This window comes from Chiloscyllium punctatum, chromosome 41 (assembly GCF_047496795.1).
Source record: "Chiloscyllium punctatum isolate Juve2018m chromosome 41, sChiPun1.3, whole genome shotgun sequence".
Taxonomy (NCBI): Eukaryota; Metazoa; Chordata; class Chondrichthyes; order Orectolobiformes; family Hemiscylliidae; genus Chiloscyllium; species Chiloscyllium punctatum.
The window spans coordinates 22,414,966-22,433,653 of NC_092779.1; positions in this window are offsets into that span (position 1 = coordinate 22,414,966).

Consider the following 18,688-nt stretch of genomic DNA (forward strand, 5'->3'; position numbering starts at 1 on the left):
ACAAGTCAGAAAATATTCTCTCTTCTGTAGTGAGCACGAAAAGTTAAGAGTTTAAAAGAGTTTGTTTTACCTCAGTATGCCGTCAATCATTTGTACTGGCATTGTGAAGGAAAAAGGAAAGCATTTCCTATTAAGTCAAGCTAATAGGTTCCTGTCAGCAAAAGAACCATTTCTTCATTCTACATGTCATAGGAAAGACCTTTGGAGATTTGAAATGTTTCCCATTAAGCAGTTCATTTACGACATGACTGCTTCTTTATTAAGCCAAGATCAACTTCAGTTAGACTTGCGTCTTATCATTCAGTTGTTGCTCCACACATTTTAAAGAGAAAGTTTCACAACCAGAATTTCTACTTAAATTAAAGAGTACTGATCATATTAACATCCTTTTTGATCTGTTTGTGCATCAGTGGCAACCCAAGTATGAACCAAAAGATGAAGTAGGATTAAAGGCATGTGCTAGAGCTCCGTGAGGATACTGGTTTTTAATCTCTGTGAATTCCTCCAGTCCTATAAACTTCTGAGAGGCATGTAGTGCACACTTCCAAAAGGCCAATTAAGCAAACTCCTTTTTGAATTAGGAATGAGAGTACACCTAACCCTGCTTTACCCTTACTTTTCTCCCTCAGTGCACAGTCTCTACTCTCTCACAAGCTGCAGATGGTGTAGGCACACACTTCAAACTTCCAAATCTTGTCTCATCACAATCCAACTCTTGCACCATTCATCATTTCAGACTCTCATGAACTGGAACCTTCCTCGTCAGAGGAGGAAGACAGAGAAATTGAAGAGGCAGGTCAATTGGGTGTCATCAAAAGGGTAAGATTTAAATACATGATTTAATAATTGGACATGGATTGGAATATGCAATTTTTGATGGGGACAGGTAAGGAATGTGAAATAATGGCTGGAAGCACACCGGGGTACACCCCTCCCATGCCAGATGATACCACATTCCTTTTCCTTCCATGTCATGTCTTTGTTAAACCATACCCCTCCTGTCCCTTGCGTCCTCCCTTCCTAAGATACTTAAAAGCTCCCTGTCCAAGTTATTTGGATCTAAGTCCTATTAGGTCTTTGCCTGTCTCTTTCTCGGCTACATGGAACAGTCTATCTTCTGTCCTTACACCGACACCATTCCCCACCTTTTTCTCCACTACATTGACGACCGCATCGCCATCACCTCGTGATCCCGCGAGGAGGTTGAACAGTTCATCAACTTCACCGATACATTGCACCCCAACCTTAAATTCACCTGGACCATCTCTGACACCTCCCTCCGATGGGCACAGTAAATGCCCATCCTGAATCTCTCCATCTCATTCAACGTCTACTTAACACTGACAAACTCACCGACTCCCACAGCTACCTGGATTATACTTCCTCCCAACCTGCCTCCTGCAAAAATGCTATCCCTTACTCCCAATTCCTCTGCCTCTGCTGTATCTGCTCCCAGGAAGACCAGATCCACCACAGAAAACACTCCTTCTTTAAAGACCAAACTTTCCCCACCCACGTGGTTGAAGATGCCCTCCAATGCATCTCGTCCACGTCCTGCACCTCCGCCTTCAAACCCCACCCCTCCAAACACAACAAGGACAGAACGCCACTGGTTCTCACCTTTACCCACCAACCTCCACATAAATCTCATCATCCACCGACTTTTCCGCCACCTACAAACGGACCCCACCACCAGAGATATATATCCCTCCCACCCCCATCTGCTTTCCGTAAAGACCATTCCCTCTGCGCATACCTCGTCAGGTCCCCAACAACCTACTCTCCCTTCCTGGCACCTTCCCCTGCCACCGCAGGAATTGCAAAATCTGCATCCACACCTCCCCCCTCACCTCCATCCAAGGCCCCAAAAGAGCCTTGCACATCCATCAAAGTTTCACCTGCACTTGCACATGTCATTTACTGTGCCCATATCTCCCAATGCGGTCTCCTTTACATTGGGGAGACAGGACGTCTACTCGCAGAGTGCTTCAGAGAACATCTCTGGGACACCTGCACCACCCCACCACCCATCCTGTGGCTGAACACTTCAACTCCCCCTCCTACTCTGCAGAGGACATGCAGATCCTGGGCCTCTTCCATCATCTCTCCCATACTACCCGACGCCTGGAGGAAGAACGCCTCATCTTCTGCCTCGGGATCCTCTAACCCCATGACATCAATGTGAATTTCACCAGTTTTCTCATGTCCCCTCCTCACACCTTACCCCAGTTCCAACCTTCCAGCTCAGCACCACCCTCATGACCAGTACCATCTGTCCATCTTCCTTCCCACCAACCTATCACCTTTATCACCACTTTCATCCACCTATTGCACTGTCAGCAACCAATGGGAGTTGGTTGTCCTTTTCTTCCTCTCTAGTGAATAACCAAGAACAACCAACTCCCATTCCTAGACGTGATGGTACAAAGAACACCGAACGGAGAATCCACTACAAAGGTTTACAGGAAAACCCCACACACAGACCAAGTCCTCAACTACGAAAGCAACCACCCCAACACACAAAATAAGTTGCATCAAGACACTATTCAAAAGGGCCACAACACAATGCAGTACACCAGAACTACAAAAAGAGGAAGAGGAACACCTATACAATGTATTCGCCAAAAATGGATACCCTCGCAATTTCCTCAACAGATGCCTAAGGGAAAGACAACGGAACGAGGACATGCCGCAACCCAAAGGACTAGCCACACTACCATACATCAAGAGCATTTTGAACTGACAGCCAGACTACTGCGACCACTAGGACTCATAACAGCACACAAACCAACAGCCACTCTCAGACAACAACTCACCAGAACGAAGGACCCAATACCCAACATGAGCAAAACCAATGTAGTGTACAAAATCCCATGCAAGGACTGCACAAAACACTACATAGGACAAACAGGAAGACAGCTAACGATCTACACCCATGAATACCAACTAGCCACGAAACGACACGACCAGCTATCCTTAGTAGCCACACACGCAGGCGACAAGCAACATGAATTCAACTGGGACAACACTACTATTATAGGACAAGCCAAACAGAGAACAGCCAGGGAATTCCTAGAGGCATGGCACTCATCCACAGATTCAATCAATAAGCACATTGACCTGGACCCAATATACCGACCACTGCAACGGACAGCTGGAACTGACAACCGGAAGTGGCAGACTCAAACCACTATAAATACCGGAGGAAAGATCACAGAAGCGCTTCACAGGAGGCTCCCAAGCACTGAGGATGTCACCTAGACAGGGGACGAAACGTTTGCAACACAAATTCCCAGCTTGGCGAACATACTGTCCTTGGATTTTCAAAACACATTTGATAAGTTTAAGGTTATTGCAAATAAAAAACGTCTGTTGCTGTAGAGCATAACCTATTGGCATGGGTAGGAGATTGGTGAACAGGAAGCAGAGAGGAAGTACAAATGGGTCTTTTTGGGTTGGCAAGATGTAGTGAGAGGTGTGCCACAGGTATCTATACTGCGGCCTCAACTCTTTATAATTTATACAATGACTTAGATAAAGAGAGAGAAGGATTATTCATCAAATTTACTGGCAACACAAAGATAGGTAGGGAAGTAAACTATAAAGAGGACACAGAGTTTATACAAATATATAGATAGGTTAGGTGAGTGGGCAAAGATGCAGCGAATGGAGTGTAATTTGAGAAAATGTGAAATTGTCCATTTTGATAGGAAGAATAAAAGAGAAGCATTTTTTTCACAATTTTGAGAGATTGCAGAGCTCTGAGAGCTAAGGGATGTGGATGTTCTCGTGCATGAATTGCACAATTACTGCAAGTAATGAGGAAAGCTAATAGATTGTTATTGTTAATAGCGAGGGGAATTAAATACAAAAATATGAAGGATATGCTTCAGTTATACAGTACGCTGGTGAGACCACGTCTGGAGAGTGATGCAGTTTCTGGAATTTCATTTATGGAAGAATGTAAAGATATTGGAGGGAACTCAGAGAAGGTTTCCTGGACAAATACATGGAATGTTGGGGTTGCCTTAGGGGGATAAGATGGATAGATTGGGTTTATATCATCTGGAGCTTAGAAAAGACCATTTGATAATCAAGGGAACATGAAGTTTGTTGAGTGGTCAGTTTGGGTAAATATGATCAGATATAGTCTTTTCTCCCTACTTAAATAATGTTTACGTGCAATATGGAGTCACACTGGCTATACGGGCTTTGGTAAAACATTAAAGGTCCTGTGGCGCAGTAGGTAGAGTCCCTATCTCTGGCCGAGAAGCTCCAGGTTCCACTTATACACTAGGAGATGTCAACCATGGAGGGTGCATTCAGAATGTGGTCGAACAGGTCAATTGTCAGCCTCCAAATCCTTCAAACATACCTGATGAAAGTGTGGGAGAGCCTCCTTGGTGGCACATTGACTTAGTGGTCAGCACTGCTGCCTCAAAGTGCCAGGGACCTGGGTTTGATTCCAGCCTTGGGCAGTTGTCTGTGTGGAGTTTACACATTCTCCTAGTATCTTTGTGGGTTTCCTTTGGGTGCTCCGGTTTCCTCCCATTGTCGAAGGATGTGCAGGTTAGGTGGACTGATCATGCTAAATTTCCCAGGCTAAGTGGTTTGCCATGGGAAATGCAGGGTTACAGGGATAGGGTGGAATGCTCTTTTGGGAGGAGGTTTGTGCAGACTTGATGGGCTGAATGGCCTCTATCTGAACTGTAAGGATTCTGTTCTATTCCTGGTCAGCCATCCCAGAAAAGACAACAGCAAAACACTACAGAATTTTGCCCGAAAGCATGGTTCTGTCCCATGGAGCTCCATGGCTTAGTGCTTGTGAGTTGAGAATGAGATGGGAAGTAAAGACAGAGCATTAAACAATAAGAGAATGCAAAACTCAGACAATGAAATTCCTTTATTCTTCACCTCTTCTAAAACTCATCTAAGGAAGAGGAGGTAAATATTCATGTTACATGCCCATCTACTGAAATCATTATGATTTTCTTGCTTTAAAGACCTTTGGGTTCCAACTTTGATTCCTGTTCCTGTTGTTTGAACTAAGTAAACTTGGTTTTCTTGTTTAATCTGCCCACTGTCATGGTCTACTGTTATGAAGATGTGGGTATACTTTAAGAGGGTTAAAAGCAGCAGATATACTGGACACAGCACCAAGTGTTCTCAATAAGGTAACAATGTAGCACTTGGTCAAACAATTCAATTAGCTGGTTGCCTGGTGACAAAAATAAATTCGAATTTGACCAATCAGTTAAATTATACCCTGAAAAAATACCAAACTCCAGTCCAGTTTGAATTTAGTATATTGACAACCTTAAAAACCTATGACACAATCCAATGCTTTGGGGGGGTATAAGACTGGAGAAAATTGAACAGTTGAGAGGAGGACTGCCAAGCCCTAGTGGGCAACAGACTGTTTGAAGAAATAGCTCTCTTAAAGGTACCTTTTCGATCAGTAACCCGTGACACAGAAATTCCTAAGAAGAAGAAAAGAAGACACAGGAAGATCTAAATAGAAGAACCGAAAGCTGCGTGGTTTTGAGATAAGAAGCTTTGTTTTGTAAATCTTAATTGGGAGTTTTATAGGATGAGTATTGTAGAAGGGAAGGTAAAAGGTAGGTTAGAGTAAGGACTTGTACATAGTTGTTAGTTAATTATTCTGTTATACTTTAAGAAATAAAGTTGTTAATTTTTACTTTAAATAGTTCTTGACCATTCAAATCTTTACATATTACTGCACAGGATAAATCTTTTCTGTGTTGCTGGTTTGAAATTTAAGCAGGAGGGTTTACCCCATGTCATAATAGTATGGGGGCTTATCCAGGATTTGAAATGGTTTAGACAGATTTGAATAGATTTGGGGGTATAAGAAATCCCAGCAGAGTTAAACACTTGCGGATTAGTGTCCTAGATCTCTAAGTAAAGCAAATTGTTTAATTTCTGTGACCTGTAGTTGATTAAATTAAAAGTGAGAGAAATGGCTCTTAAAATTGCTAAAGAGGTTCCAGGATTTGAAGATGATTCTCAAATTTGCCAATAAATTTTAGAAAGAAAGAAAAAGGCCATACTTTTAGAATTAACAAATAAGTTAGATATGGATTTAACCAAGGACAAAAGTAAAGCTGAAATTGTAAAAGGGTACTCAAACACTTAGGTTTGTCAGAGAAATAGACAAGTGTAGCACAGGCAGAAAAAAGAAGCTTAAAAGTACAATTGAGGAAAATGGAGTCAGAAGATAAACAAAGACAGAGAGAGGAAAGAGAGAGGGAGAGAGAAAGGGAAAGAGAAAGAAAGAGAGGAAAAAGAGAGAGAGAAGAAAGGAAGAAACATGAAGAGAAAGAATTTGAACTTGAGAAGTTGCGACTTAGTCAGCAAAGTCAAGTTAACAGGATGGAGATTAAAAAAGAAGTTAGTGATACATAAAAATATGTCAAAACTCTGCCACATCTTGATAAAAAAAGATATTGACGCCTTCTTTATTTCATTTGAAAAATTGGCTAGGCAGATGGAGTGGTCTGAGGATTTGTTCAGGCTAAACTGGTAAGCAGAGCTAGTGAGGTATTTGCCACACTGTCAGATGAGGGGGTCAAGAGATAACGAAGAGATTAACAAGTTACTTTAAGTGCTTCTGAATTGGTACCAGAAGCATATAGACAGTTGTTTAGAAACACAAAGAAGGAACCAGATCAGACATGTGTTAAGTTTGAAAGAATTAAACATTGTCATTTTGATCGATGGGTGCGTGCTTTGAAAATAGATCGGACATTTGGGGCTCTAAGAGACATTATTCTGCTGGAGGTGTTTAAAAACTCACTTCCAGAGATGGTAACAATTCACGTGGAGGAATAGAAAGTTCAGGAAGTGAGAAGGACAGCATAATTAGCAGATGAGTACATGCTGGTGCACAAGACAAGCTACCGGCCAGAATTTCATCCTGCGAGGGATAAAAGTTGGGAGAAGGGGAGAGCCTACACTACAAAACGAGTTATAAGCACTGTTAAGATTTTACCACAGGTTAAAGAAGGCCAGGAGGGTGGAAAGTAGATGAAAGGCCTCAGATGTTTTCACTGTAATGGAGTGGGACACAGAAAATTTCAGTATTAGTGATTTCAGAAGGGCGCTGGGAAAAGGTGTTTTCACTGCCAGAAGGTGGGACACATAAAGACACATTGCTGGTCGTTAAAGAAAGGCATTGTGGGAAAAGATGTGGTAAAATAAGCTAAGCCAGTGGCATTAGTAACGGAAACCCCAAGAAGAGCTGAGGAGCTGCAGGAGAATGCATAGCCTAGGTAGGGACTGGGTATGGAGTTGATATCTGATCTCTACAAAGAATTTGCCTCTCTGGATAAAGTTTGCTCAGACAGAATGGGGGAGAAGGACAAGAAGTTATAATTTTGAGAGATACAGCATCTAAGCAGTTACTGATCGTAAGGGATGAGTGAGTATGCACTATTTCTGATCACTTATCTGAAAGTGTGGTAATTTGTGGAAGAGATGGACAGAAATTTAGTGTTCCCCTATGTAAGATCAGGTTGGAGTGCCAATTCAAGACTGGGGATGTTACAGTGGGAGTGAATGACAGAGTGTCAGTTCCAGGAATTTAGTTTGTTCTTGGGAATGATTTGGCAGGACCCAAGGTGGAGGTGACAGCCCTTGTTGTGGACAAGCCCAAGGAAGACCAAGAAACTGAGGAAGGAAAACAGAAATATCCTGGTATTTTCCCAGATTGTGTGGTAACCAGATCCCACTATCATAAGTCACAACATGAAGCAAAAAGTAAAGAGAAAGATGAAGGAGCTGACGGTCAGTTAGCAGATACCCTGTTTGATGTAATGGTGCAGGAAAAACCTGAACAGGCAAAGGGTCAGACAGAAGTATTTAGTCCTGAAAGGCTAAGAGACTTGCAACAGCAAGACAAGAGAATAAAAAATATATATGTGAATGTTTACTCTGAAAAGGAAACAGAGAATATTCCAGAGGGTTATTTACTAAAAGATAAAATCCTAAGGTGGAAATGGAGACCACAGCAGGTCCAGAGGAGAAATGGGTTGAAGTGCACCAAATTGTATTGCCGGCAGCATACAGACAGGAGTTGAGACAGGTAGCACATGAACTACCTGTAGGAGGTCACCTAGGGGTACAAAAGACACAGGTTAAGGTACAAAAAACATTTTTATTGGTCTGGAATGCACAAGGATGTGGTTAACTTTTGCCATATGTGTCATACATGCCAAATGGTAGGGAAGCCACAGGTGGCAATAAAACCAGCATCTTTGTTGCCAATTCCTGCATTTGAAGAAACTTTTACGTGGGTTATAATTGATTGTGTGGGTCCCCTCCCGAGAACAAAAAAGTGGGAACCAGTACTCGTTAGCCATAATGGATGTGTCTGCCAGATTTCTGGAAGTAGTTCCTTTACAGAATATCTTGGCAAAAAGGATGGTAGAGGGGTTAGTGGCTTTCTTCACACGGAATGGGCTAACCAGAGAGATTCCGTCGGACCAAGGGTCTAATTTCATGTATAGGCTGTTTAAGGAGGTTATGGATAGCTTAGGTATACAGCACTTTAAATCCAGTGCGTATCATCCTGAATCTCAGGGAGCTTTAGAAAGGTGACAACAGACCTTGAAGACCATTTTATAAGCCTCCGCAAAGTTCCAGAAAGGTGGAGGAGAAGATTGGCAAATAGATTCTGGGTAGGAGTGAAAGAAACAGGGTGGTCATTATGGGAGACTTTAACTTCCCCAACATTGACTGTAAATGCTTTAGCTCCAGTACGTCAAATGGACCAGTATTTGTCCAATGTGTGCAGGACGGTTTCCTGACACAGCATGTTGAAGGGCCAACAAGTAGGGAGGCCCCACTGGATCTGGTACTTGAAAATGAACCAGGCTAGGTGCTTGATTTAGTGATAGGTGAGCACTTTGGAGAGAGTGACCATAATTCTGTTATACTTAATTTTAGCAATGCCACAGGGCAAGAATTATAGATGGGGGAAAGGCAATTATAATGCGTTTAGGCAAAACTTAGGAGGCATGGAATGCAGCAGTAAAATGCAGGGGATGGAGACAATCAAAATGTGGAGCTGGTTTAAGAAACAGATATTGCATGTCTTTGATAGGTATGTCCCTGTCAGGGAGGGAGAAAGCGATAAGGTAAGGGAACTGTGATTTACTAAAGAAATTTTATCTCTTGTTAAGTGGAAGAGGGAGGCTATGTGATATTGAGGCAAGATAGTTCAGATGAGGTGATGGAGAATTACAGAGTAGCTAGCAAGGATCAAAAGAAAGAGTTAAGAGGAGCAAAGAGGGACATGAGCAGTCTTCAGCAGGTAGAATAAAGAAGAACCCTAAAGGTTTCTATAGGTATGTGAGGAATAAAAGAATGACTAAGGTAGGAATAAGGCCTGTCAAAGATAGAAGTGAGAAGTTGTGTGTGGACCCTGTGGAGATCAGAGAGGTGCTATATGAATATTTCTCATCTGTTTTCTCTCAGCAAAAGGAAAAGATTGTAGAGGAAGAGATGAGATACAGGCTATTAGACTTGAAAGGATTGGAGTGAGTAAGGAGGAGATGTTTTAAATTCTAGAAAGTGTGCAAGTAGATAAGTCCCCTGGGCCAGATGGGATTTTTCTGAGAATTCGCTGGGAAGCTAGGGAGGAGATGGCAGACCCTTTGGCCATGATCATTGAGTCATCATTGTCTACAGGTTTAGTACCAGAGGACTGGAGGATTGCAAATGTTGTGCCCTTGTTTAAGAAGGGCAGCAGAGATGACCCAGGTAATTATAGACCAGTGAGCCTTATGTCTGCTGTAGGAAAAGTTTTGGAAAGGATTATAAGAGATAGGATTGATAATCATCTCGCAAGCAATAATTTGATTTGAAATAGTCAACATGATTTCGTCAAGAGCAGGTTGTGTCTCACAAACCTCATTGAGTTTTTTGAGAAGGCAATCACGCATGTAGGTGAGGGCAGGGCAATTGATGTGGTGTATATAGACTTCAGTGAAGCCTTTTATAAGGTCCCACAGGGTAGGCTACTGGAGAAAATGTGGAGACATGGGATTAAAGGTGATTTAGCAGTTTGGATTAGAAACTGGCTTTCTGTAAGAAGGCAACAAGTGGTGGTTGATGAAAAATATTCAGCCTGGTTTCCGGTTACTAGTGGTGTGGTACAAGGATCTGTTTTAGGACCATTGCTGTTTGTCATCTTTATAATGAATTGGACGCAGGCATAGATGAATGGTTTAGTGCGTTTGCAGATGATACTAAAGTCGGTGGAGTGGTGGACAGTGTGGAAGAATGTTGTAGGTTGCAGAGAGACTTGGAAAAACTGCAGAATTGGGCTGAAAGGTGGCAAATGGAGATCAATGCAGATAAATGAGAGGTGATTAACAGGAAGGCAGAATACTGGGTCAGTGGAAAGATTCTTGGTAGTGTGGATGTGAAGAGGGATCTTGGTGTCCATGTATACAAATCTCTGAAAGTTGCCACCCATGTTGATAGTGCTGTTCAGAAGGCATATGGTGTATTAGGTTTTATTGGTAGAGGGATTGAGTTCTGGAGCCCTGATGTCATGCTGCAACTGTACAAAATGCTAGTGTGGCTTCACTTGGAGTATTGTGAACAGTTCTGGTCATCCCATTACAGGAAGGATGTGGAAGCATTGGAAATAGTGCAGAGGAGATTTACCAGGATGTTGCGAAGGTCTTATGAGGAAAGGCTGAAGGACTTGGGTCTGGGGTGGGAAGAAGGCAAAGAGGAGATTTAACAGAGACACACAAGATGATCAAAGGCTTAGATAGGGTGGACAGTGAGAGTCTTTTTTCTTAGGAATGATGACATTGGCTTGTATGAGGGGGTATAGCTGCAAATTGAGGGGTGATAGATTTAAGGCAGATGTCAGAGGAAGGCTCTTTACTCAGAGAATGGTAAGGGCGTGGAATTCCCTGCCTGCCAATGTAGTTAACTCAGCCGGATTTAAACAGTCCTTGGATAAGCACATGGATGATGATGATGGGATAATGTAGGGTGATGGGCTTAGATTAGTTCATAAGTGGGCACAACATTGAGGGCCAAAGGGCCTTGTTCTTTGCTGTTTGTTCTATGTTCTGTGTCAGGATTACCTGAATGATTGGGATAAAGGTATCTCATTCGTATTGTTTGCCATTAGAGATGACCTAAACAAATCTACTCAGTTTACTCCCTTTGAGTTAATATTCAGGCATGAAGTGAGAGGCCCCTTGACATTAATTAAAGAAAAATTGACAGGACCAAAGTTGGAGATCTCACACTTAGATTATGTATTGGAGGTGAGGAAGAGATTAAACCAAGTAGGTGAGTTAGCTAAACAGCACATAAAGAGGGCACAGTGTAGAATGAAGCCGCTGGCAGATAAAAGCCCTAAGACTCGGACATTTTCCCGAGAGGATGACATGTTAATTGTTACCAGTGATAGGAGATCCCTTCAAAGCCAGGTTTAGTGGTCCCTTTCCAATTGAGAAAAAGTTGAGTCAGGTGAACTATTTAGTAAAGATGCCAGATAAAAAAAGGTATCAGTATGTTATGTGAACATGTTGAAACTGTATTATACTAGAGAGAAAGAACTAGAAATGGATGTTAGTTACTGCCCCACAGAGTGAAGAAAAAAATCCGGATGGTGTGGATTTCAATGTGCCTCAAAAAAGATTTAAAAATGAAGAAGTCCTTGAAGAGTGGGGTCGGTTAGAAAGCTATCTGTCTCAGGAGCATAGAATGCAGTTGAAAGATTTGTTACTGCAGTACAAGGACAGATGTAAGAATCAGATGGGGAGGACTAATGCTATTATATATGAAGTAGATGTAGGGAATACTGTTTCGATAAAACAACACCCCTATTGGCTTAATCCTCTTAAAGCCAGACAGGTCCAGATGGAGGTGGAGGCTATGCTCAACAAGGACATCATCGAACCAAGCCAAAGCGAGTGGAGTTCACCCATCGTCTTAGTTCCCAAACTATTTCAAAACCTTTTAAAGTCGCCATCAATGCTGGTGACATAGGAGTTGGAGCTACAGGAAGATGAAGATGGGAATGAACTGCCGGTTGGTTACTTTTTGAAGAAGATCAACATCCACCAGAGGAAATACTCCACAATCGAAAAGGAACTATGAGTTTGGTACTGGCCTTGCACTATTTTATGTGTATGTCATGAACAATGTATTGGGGATGGTTGAGTGCACGGATCATAATCCTCTTATATTCTTAGAACGTTTTAAAGATAAGAATATGAGACTATTTCATTGGAATCTTGCGTTACAGACTTTTACTTTAAAAATCATACACGTTGCAGTTTGGAAGAATGTAATCGTAGATGTGTTATCGCAGCTTTAACTCATAGAGTTTCAATGAGATTTGTCTTTATGTAATGTTAAATATATATACAGGTAAATGGGAAAACGCTAAGGTGAACTTATATTAAAGTTAACAGTATGTTAGGATAATGTGTTTAAAAAGTACAGAAAAAAAAGAAGCCATCTTTTCATTATGACAGATCATTTTCTCTTAAGTGGGGAGGTGTTATGAAGATATGGGTGGACTTCAAGAAAGTTAAAAGCAGCAGAACTACCGGACACAACGCCAAGTGTTCTCAATAATTTAACAATATGACACTTAGTCAAACAACTCGATTAGCTGATTGTCTGGTGACAAAAAAAAATTTGAATTTGGCCAATCAGTTTAAATGATATCCTGAAAAAAAACAAAAACCAATCTAGTTTGAATTTAGTACATTGACAATCTTAATAGCGAATGACACAATCCGATGCTTTGGGGGGTATAACATTGGGGAAAATTTAACAGTTGGGAGCAGAACTGCCAAGCCCCAGTGGTACCAGACTACTTGAAAAAATAGCTCTCTTAAAGGTACCTTTTTGATCAGTAATCCGTAATGCAGAAATTCCTAAGAAGAAGAAAGGAAGACACAGGAAGATCCAAATAGAAGAACTGAAAGCTGCCTGGTTTTGAGATAAGAAGTTTTGTTCTGAAAATCTTAATTGGGTGTTTTATAGAACTAGTATTACAGAAAGGAAGATAAAAGATAGGTTAGAGTAAAGACTTGTATGTAGTTAGTTAATTATACTCGAAGAAATAAAGTTGTTAATTTTTACTTTTAATAGCTCTTGACTACTCAAATTTTTACAGTTTATTGCACGGGATAAATCTTTTCTGTGTTGCTGGTTTTAAATTAAACAGGAGAGTTTACCCTGTGTCATAAAACTACTCAAAACAATTAAAAATCTACATGTCCAACTTCTGACTTTCAATGCAAGCTGCCAAGATACAGAACCTAGAACATTGGGTCTAAAATAATCCCCACCTCCCTTCATTAATCTGCACTGTAGCCCACTCGCCCATTAACAGAGGGAAATCAAGCTGAAACCATATCTATTGTATTGATATTGCAGATCAATTCCTATTCCAAATTCCTAATGCCTTCTAGCAACTCCATCCCTGATTCCCTAACCTATGGTTTCAAATGTGAACAAAGAGTCAAATAGGCTTCCCCAGTGGATGTCTTGAGACTGAATGTCCAACACATTCTCCACAGGATCCTCCTACATGTAGGCTCGCAACTGCTATTTAGTTCTGATGAATTTAAAACTGAGGCATACATAGCGAAACAATGTAATCTTGCTGTATAAAGGAAAGCTGTATGAAATCTAAGCAGCTCCATGTGAAACTTGGCAAATTCTGACAATTCGATCAATTCCTTGGTTTGGATTGGTATTTGTGTAATCTTCCTTGTGCGAATGTGTTTTTTTTTAATGAAGACTGCTGATGTTTTAGAATTACATTGTACATTAGGTTTCTTTGTAGAAAAGAATCCATTAAATTCAGGGTGTTGACTGTTCCAGTCCAGTGAAAGCTTATAACACCCAGCAGTGTTTTTCTTTTAAGGGAATGATGTGTGTATGAAGAAGATACAATTAGAGTCAGGATTAATTGAAAACAGAAACATGAGAGCGATAAGATGGGTGTTCATTTGTTTTCAGGTTATACAGCACATGATAAGTGCTCTCTACCAACACTGTAGTGAGTGAGCTTAGTGTATGTGGATATTAAACACAGACACCTTCATGGCCCTACTGTTCAGTGTGGTCAGCTGATTTTTCTTTACTTGTCCCTGAAAATCTGAATACTGCTTGGCCAATTAATCATCATGTCAAAAATTCAGGTAAGTATTTTTGGAAGAAAAAAATCTTATTTTTTGTTCCATTGTTCTGAGATTCGATTAAGTTGAAATAACAGCTTGGATAGACACATATGCAAACGTACTTAACGAACTGATGTCCCTCTCCAGAAAGACACAGTTCATGGTAAAGGAGACACATTATTTGTTCCATTGTTTACCAAAGCCATAGAAGGAGCTGAGTATAGGAGCTGGGTGCAGGCCCATATTGTGGCTGTACAGGTCATTAGTTAGGCCACTTTTGGAATATTGTGTGCAATTCTGGTATTCCACCTATTGGAAGGATGTTGTGAAACTTGAAAGGATTCAGAAAAGATTTACAAGGATGTTGTGTGGGTTGCTGGGTTTGAGCTATAGGGAGAGGCCGAATAGACTGGGGCTGTTTTTCCTGGAGCATCAGATGCTGAGTGGTGACCTTATAGAGGTTTATAAAATTATGAGGTGTCATGGATAGGGTAAATAGATACGGTCTTTTCCCTGGAGTTGGAGGAGTCCAGAACTCGAGGCTATAAGTTTAGGGTGAGAGGGGAAAAATTTGAAAGGGACCTGAGGAACAACTTTTTCCTGCAGAAGGTGGTGCACGTATGGAATAAGCTGCCAGAGGAAGTGGCTAGAGGCTAGTACAATTGCAATATTTAAAAGGCATCTGGATGGGCATGTGAACAGGAAGGATTCAGAGGGATATGGGCCAAGTGCTGGCAAATGGGACTGGATTAGGTTAAGGTGTCTGGTTGGCATGGATGAGTTGGACCGAAGGGTCTGTGTCCATGCTGTATATCTCTATGACTCTATGAGCTGTGTTGCTTTTGCTGTGATTCATACTCCCAGCATATTTGGGAGCAGAGCATATTTTGCCTGAATTTTGTTTGTGAATTCTCATAAAGCACAAAGGGAAATGTCTGACTCAGAGAAGATGGGGGCTATTACAATGGCTGTCATTTACTAATTTTGAGCCTTCTAGTTCTCCAAATATCATACAGTTGTACAGTCAAAAAGGCATGGAAACAGACCCTTTGGTCCATGTTGACCAGGTTTGCCAAGCTAAATGGGTTTCATTTGCCTGCATTTGGCCCATACTCATCTAAACCTTTCCTAGTCGTGTTCCTGTCCAAATGTCTTCTAAATGTTGGAACTGTACCTGCACCCACTGTTGCCTCTGGTAGTTTATTCCATACACACAACATCCTCTGTGAGAAAAAGTTTCCCCTCAGGTCCCTTTTAAATCTTTCTCTTCACCTTAAACCTATGCAGTCTAATTTTGAACTCCTCTACCTTGGGTAAGACCTTTGCTATTCACCTTATCTATGCCCCTCATGATTTTATAAATCTCTACAAAGTCACCCCTCAACTTCCTCTGCTCCGGGGAACAAAGTCCCAGCCTATCCAACCTCTCCTTATACCTCAAACCCTCCAGTCCCAGTAACATCCTTGTAAATGCTTTCTGTACCCTTTCCAATTTAATGACATAAGACCATAAGACCATAAGACATAGGAGTGGAAGTAAGGCCATTCGGCCCATCGAGTCCACTCCGCCATTCAATCATGGCTGATGCGCATTTCAGCTCCACTTACCAGCATTCTCCCCGTAGCCCTTAATTCCTCTAGACAACAAGAATCTATCAATCTCGGCCTTGAAGACATTTAGCGTCCCGGCTTCCACTGCACTCCGTGGCAATGAATTCCTTTCAATATCCTTTCAATAGCAGGATGAGCAGTACTCCAAAAGTGCCTGATGCTTTGAAGTACTACTTGTTGTTGTTCCTGATGATTACACACTTTTCCATTAAATAGCCCCTCACAGTCTACTGCTGACATCCATATTCAGATCAGTGAACTGCCTACAGTGGAGTGTGATTCATACTGTAGGCTTAGCATCCCCAGTATGATGAAGATCCCAGAGCACAAAGGATCTACACACTTGCTGAATTCAACTTATGAGCAATCATAGGTCCCTCACTGCTGAAACAACATGACTCCAAATGAATGTTAACTACATGGGTGGCATGGTGGCTCAGTGGTCTCACAGCGCCAAGGACCCAGTTTGTTCCCAGCCTTGGGTGACTGTGTTGTGTTTGCCTGTTCTCCCTGTATTTGAAAATGTGCAGGTTAGGGGGATTCGCCATACAGGGTTATGAAGTGGGTCAGGGTGGGATGCTCTTTGGAGGGCCAGTGTGGACTCGATGGGCTGAATGGCCTGCTTCCACTGTAGTTGATTCTATACTAAATTTGGGGGCTATACTGGATTATTTCAGCTGTCTTAAGGAAATTCTAACATCTTTAAGTTGTACCTGTTGTGGTCTGGAATGCTCTGAAACAGAATCAACAGGTTTGATTTTCAATTCAAGACCAGGAACCTGACACTCCCATCATTTCCAGGTCTTCTTCAAGAAGAGGAAGAAGGCTTATGTTAGGACAAAATGTGAAAACTCAGTTAGGGCGCTTGAGGGTTACAAGGAAGTCAGGAAAGACCTAAAAAGAGAGCTCAGAAGAGCCAGGAGGGGACATGAGAAGTTGTTGGCAGATAGGATCAGGGATAACCCGAAGGCTTTCCAGAGGTGTGTCAGGAAGAAAAGAATGACGAAAGTTAAATTAGGGCCAATCAAGGATAATAGTGGGAAGTTGTGTGTGGAGTCAGAGGAGACAGGGGAAGCACTAAATAAATATTTTTTGACAGTGTTCACTATAGAAAATGAAAATGTTGGCGAGGAAGATACAGAGATACTTGCATCTAGACTAGAAGAGATGGAGGTTCACAAGGAAGATGATTAGAAATACTGCAGAGTGTGAAAATAGACAAATCCCCTGGGCCAGATGGGATCTATCCTGGGATCCTCTGGGAAGCAGGGGAAGAGATTGCCAAGCCTTTGGCATTGATCTTGAAATAATCATTAACTACAGGAATAGTGCCTCAGAACTGGAGGATAGTAAATGTGGTTCCCTTGTACAAAAAGGGTAGACCAGTGAGTCTCACTTCAGTTGTTGGTAAAGTGTTGGAAAAGGTTATAAGAGATAGGATTTATAACCATCTAGAAAAGAATAATCTGATCAGGGACAGTCAGCATGGTTTTGTGAAGGGTAGGTCGTGCCTAACTAATCTTATTGAGTTTTTTGACAAAGTGACCAAACAGGTAGATGAGAGTAAACCAGTTGATGTGGTGTTTATGGATTTCAGCAAGGCATTCGATAAGGTTCCCCACAGTAGGCTATTATACAAAATGCGGAGGAATGGGATTGTGGGAGACATAGCAGTTTAGATCAGTAATTGGCTTGCTGAAAGAAAACAGAGGGTTGTAGTTGATGGAACATGTTCATCTTGGTGTCCAGTTACTAGTGACATCCGCAAGAGTCGGTGTTGGGTCCACTGCTGTTTGTCATTTTAATAAATTACCTGGATGAGGGCTTAGAAGGGTGGGTTAGTAAATTTGCGGACGACACTAAGGTCGGTGGAGTTGTGAATAGTGACGAAGGATCTAGTAGGTTGCAGAGAGATGCAGAGCTGGGTTGAGAGGTGGCAAATGGAGTTTAATGTGGACAAGTGTGAGGTGATACACTTTGGCCGGATTAATCGGAATGCAAAGTACTGGGCTAATGGTAGGATTCTTGGGAGTGCAGATGAGCAGAGAGATCTCGGTGTCCATGTACACAGATCACTGAAGGTTGCAACCCAGATTGACAGGGTTGTTAAGAAGGCATACAGTGTTTAGGCCTTTATTAATAGAGGGATTGAGTTCCAGAACCAGGAGGTTATGCTGCAGCTGTACAAAGCTCTGGTACAGCCACACTTGGAGTATTGTGTACAGTTCTGGTCACCGCATTATAAGAAGGATGTGGATGCTTTGGAAAGGGTGCAGAGGAAATTTACTAGGATGTTGCCTGGTAAGGAAGGAATGTCTTACGAGGAAAGGGTGAGGGCCTTGAGGCTGTTCTCATTAGAGAGAGGAAGGTTGAGAGGTGACCTAATAGAGACATACAAGATAATCAGAGGGTTAGATAGGGGAGACAGGGAGAGCCTTTTTCCAAGTATGGGGACACGAGGGGACACAACTTTAAAGTGAGGGGAGATAGGTATAAGACAGATGTCAGAGTTAGTTTCTCTACTCAGAGAGTAGTAAGGGTATGGAATGCTTTGCCTGCATCGGGAGTAGATTTGCCAAGTTTAAGTGCATTTAAGTCATCATTGGACAGGCATATGGACGGACATGGAATAGTGTGGGTGGGATGGGTTTCAGATTAGTAGGACAGGGCGGTGCAACATCGAGGGCCGAAGGGCCTGTACTGCGCTGTAATGTTCTATGTTCTATCCCCATTTGTCTTGCTTGTGTCATGCAATCTGCAAATCCAAAAGTTTGATTTGGACCAGTAGCAAAATTTCAGTTATCTGCTCTGAACATAACTGGTATGGAGGAACTGCCTGTAGTGTACAATCAGCAAGGGCAGACAGTAGCCATGGTATGGCC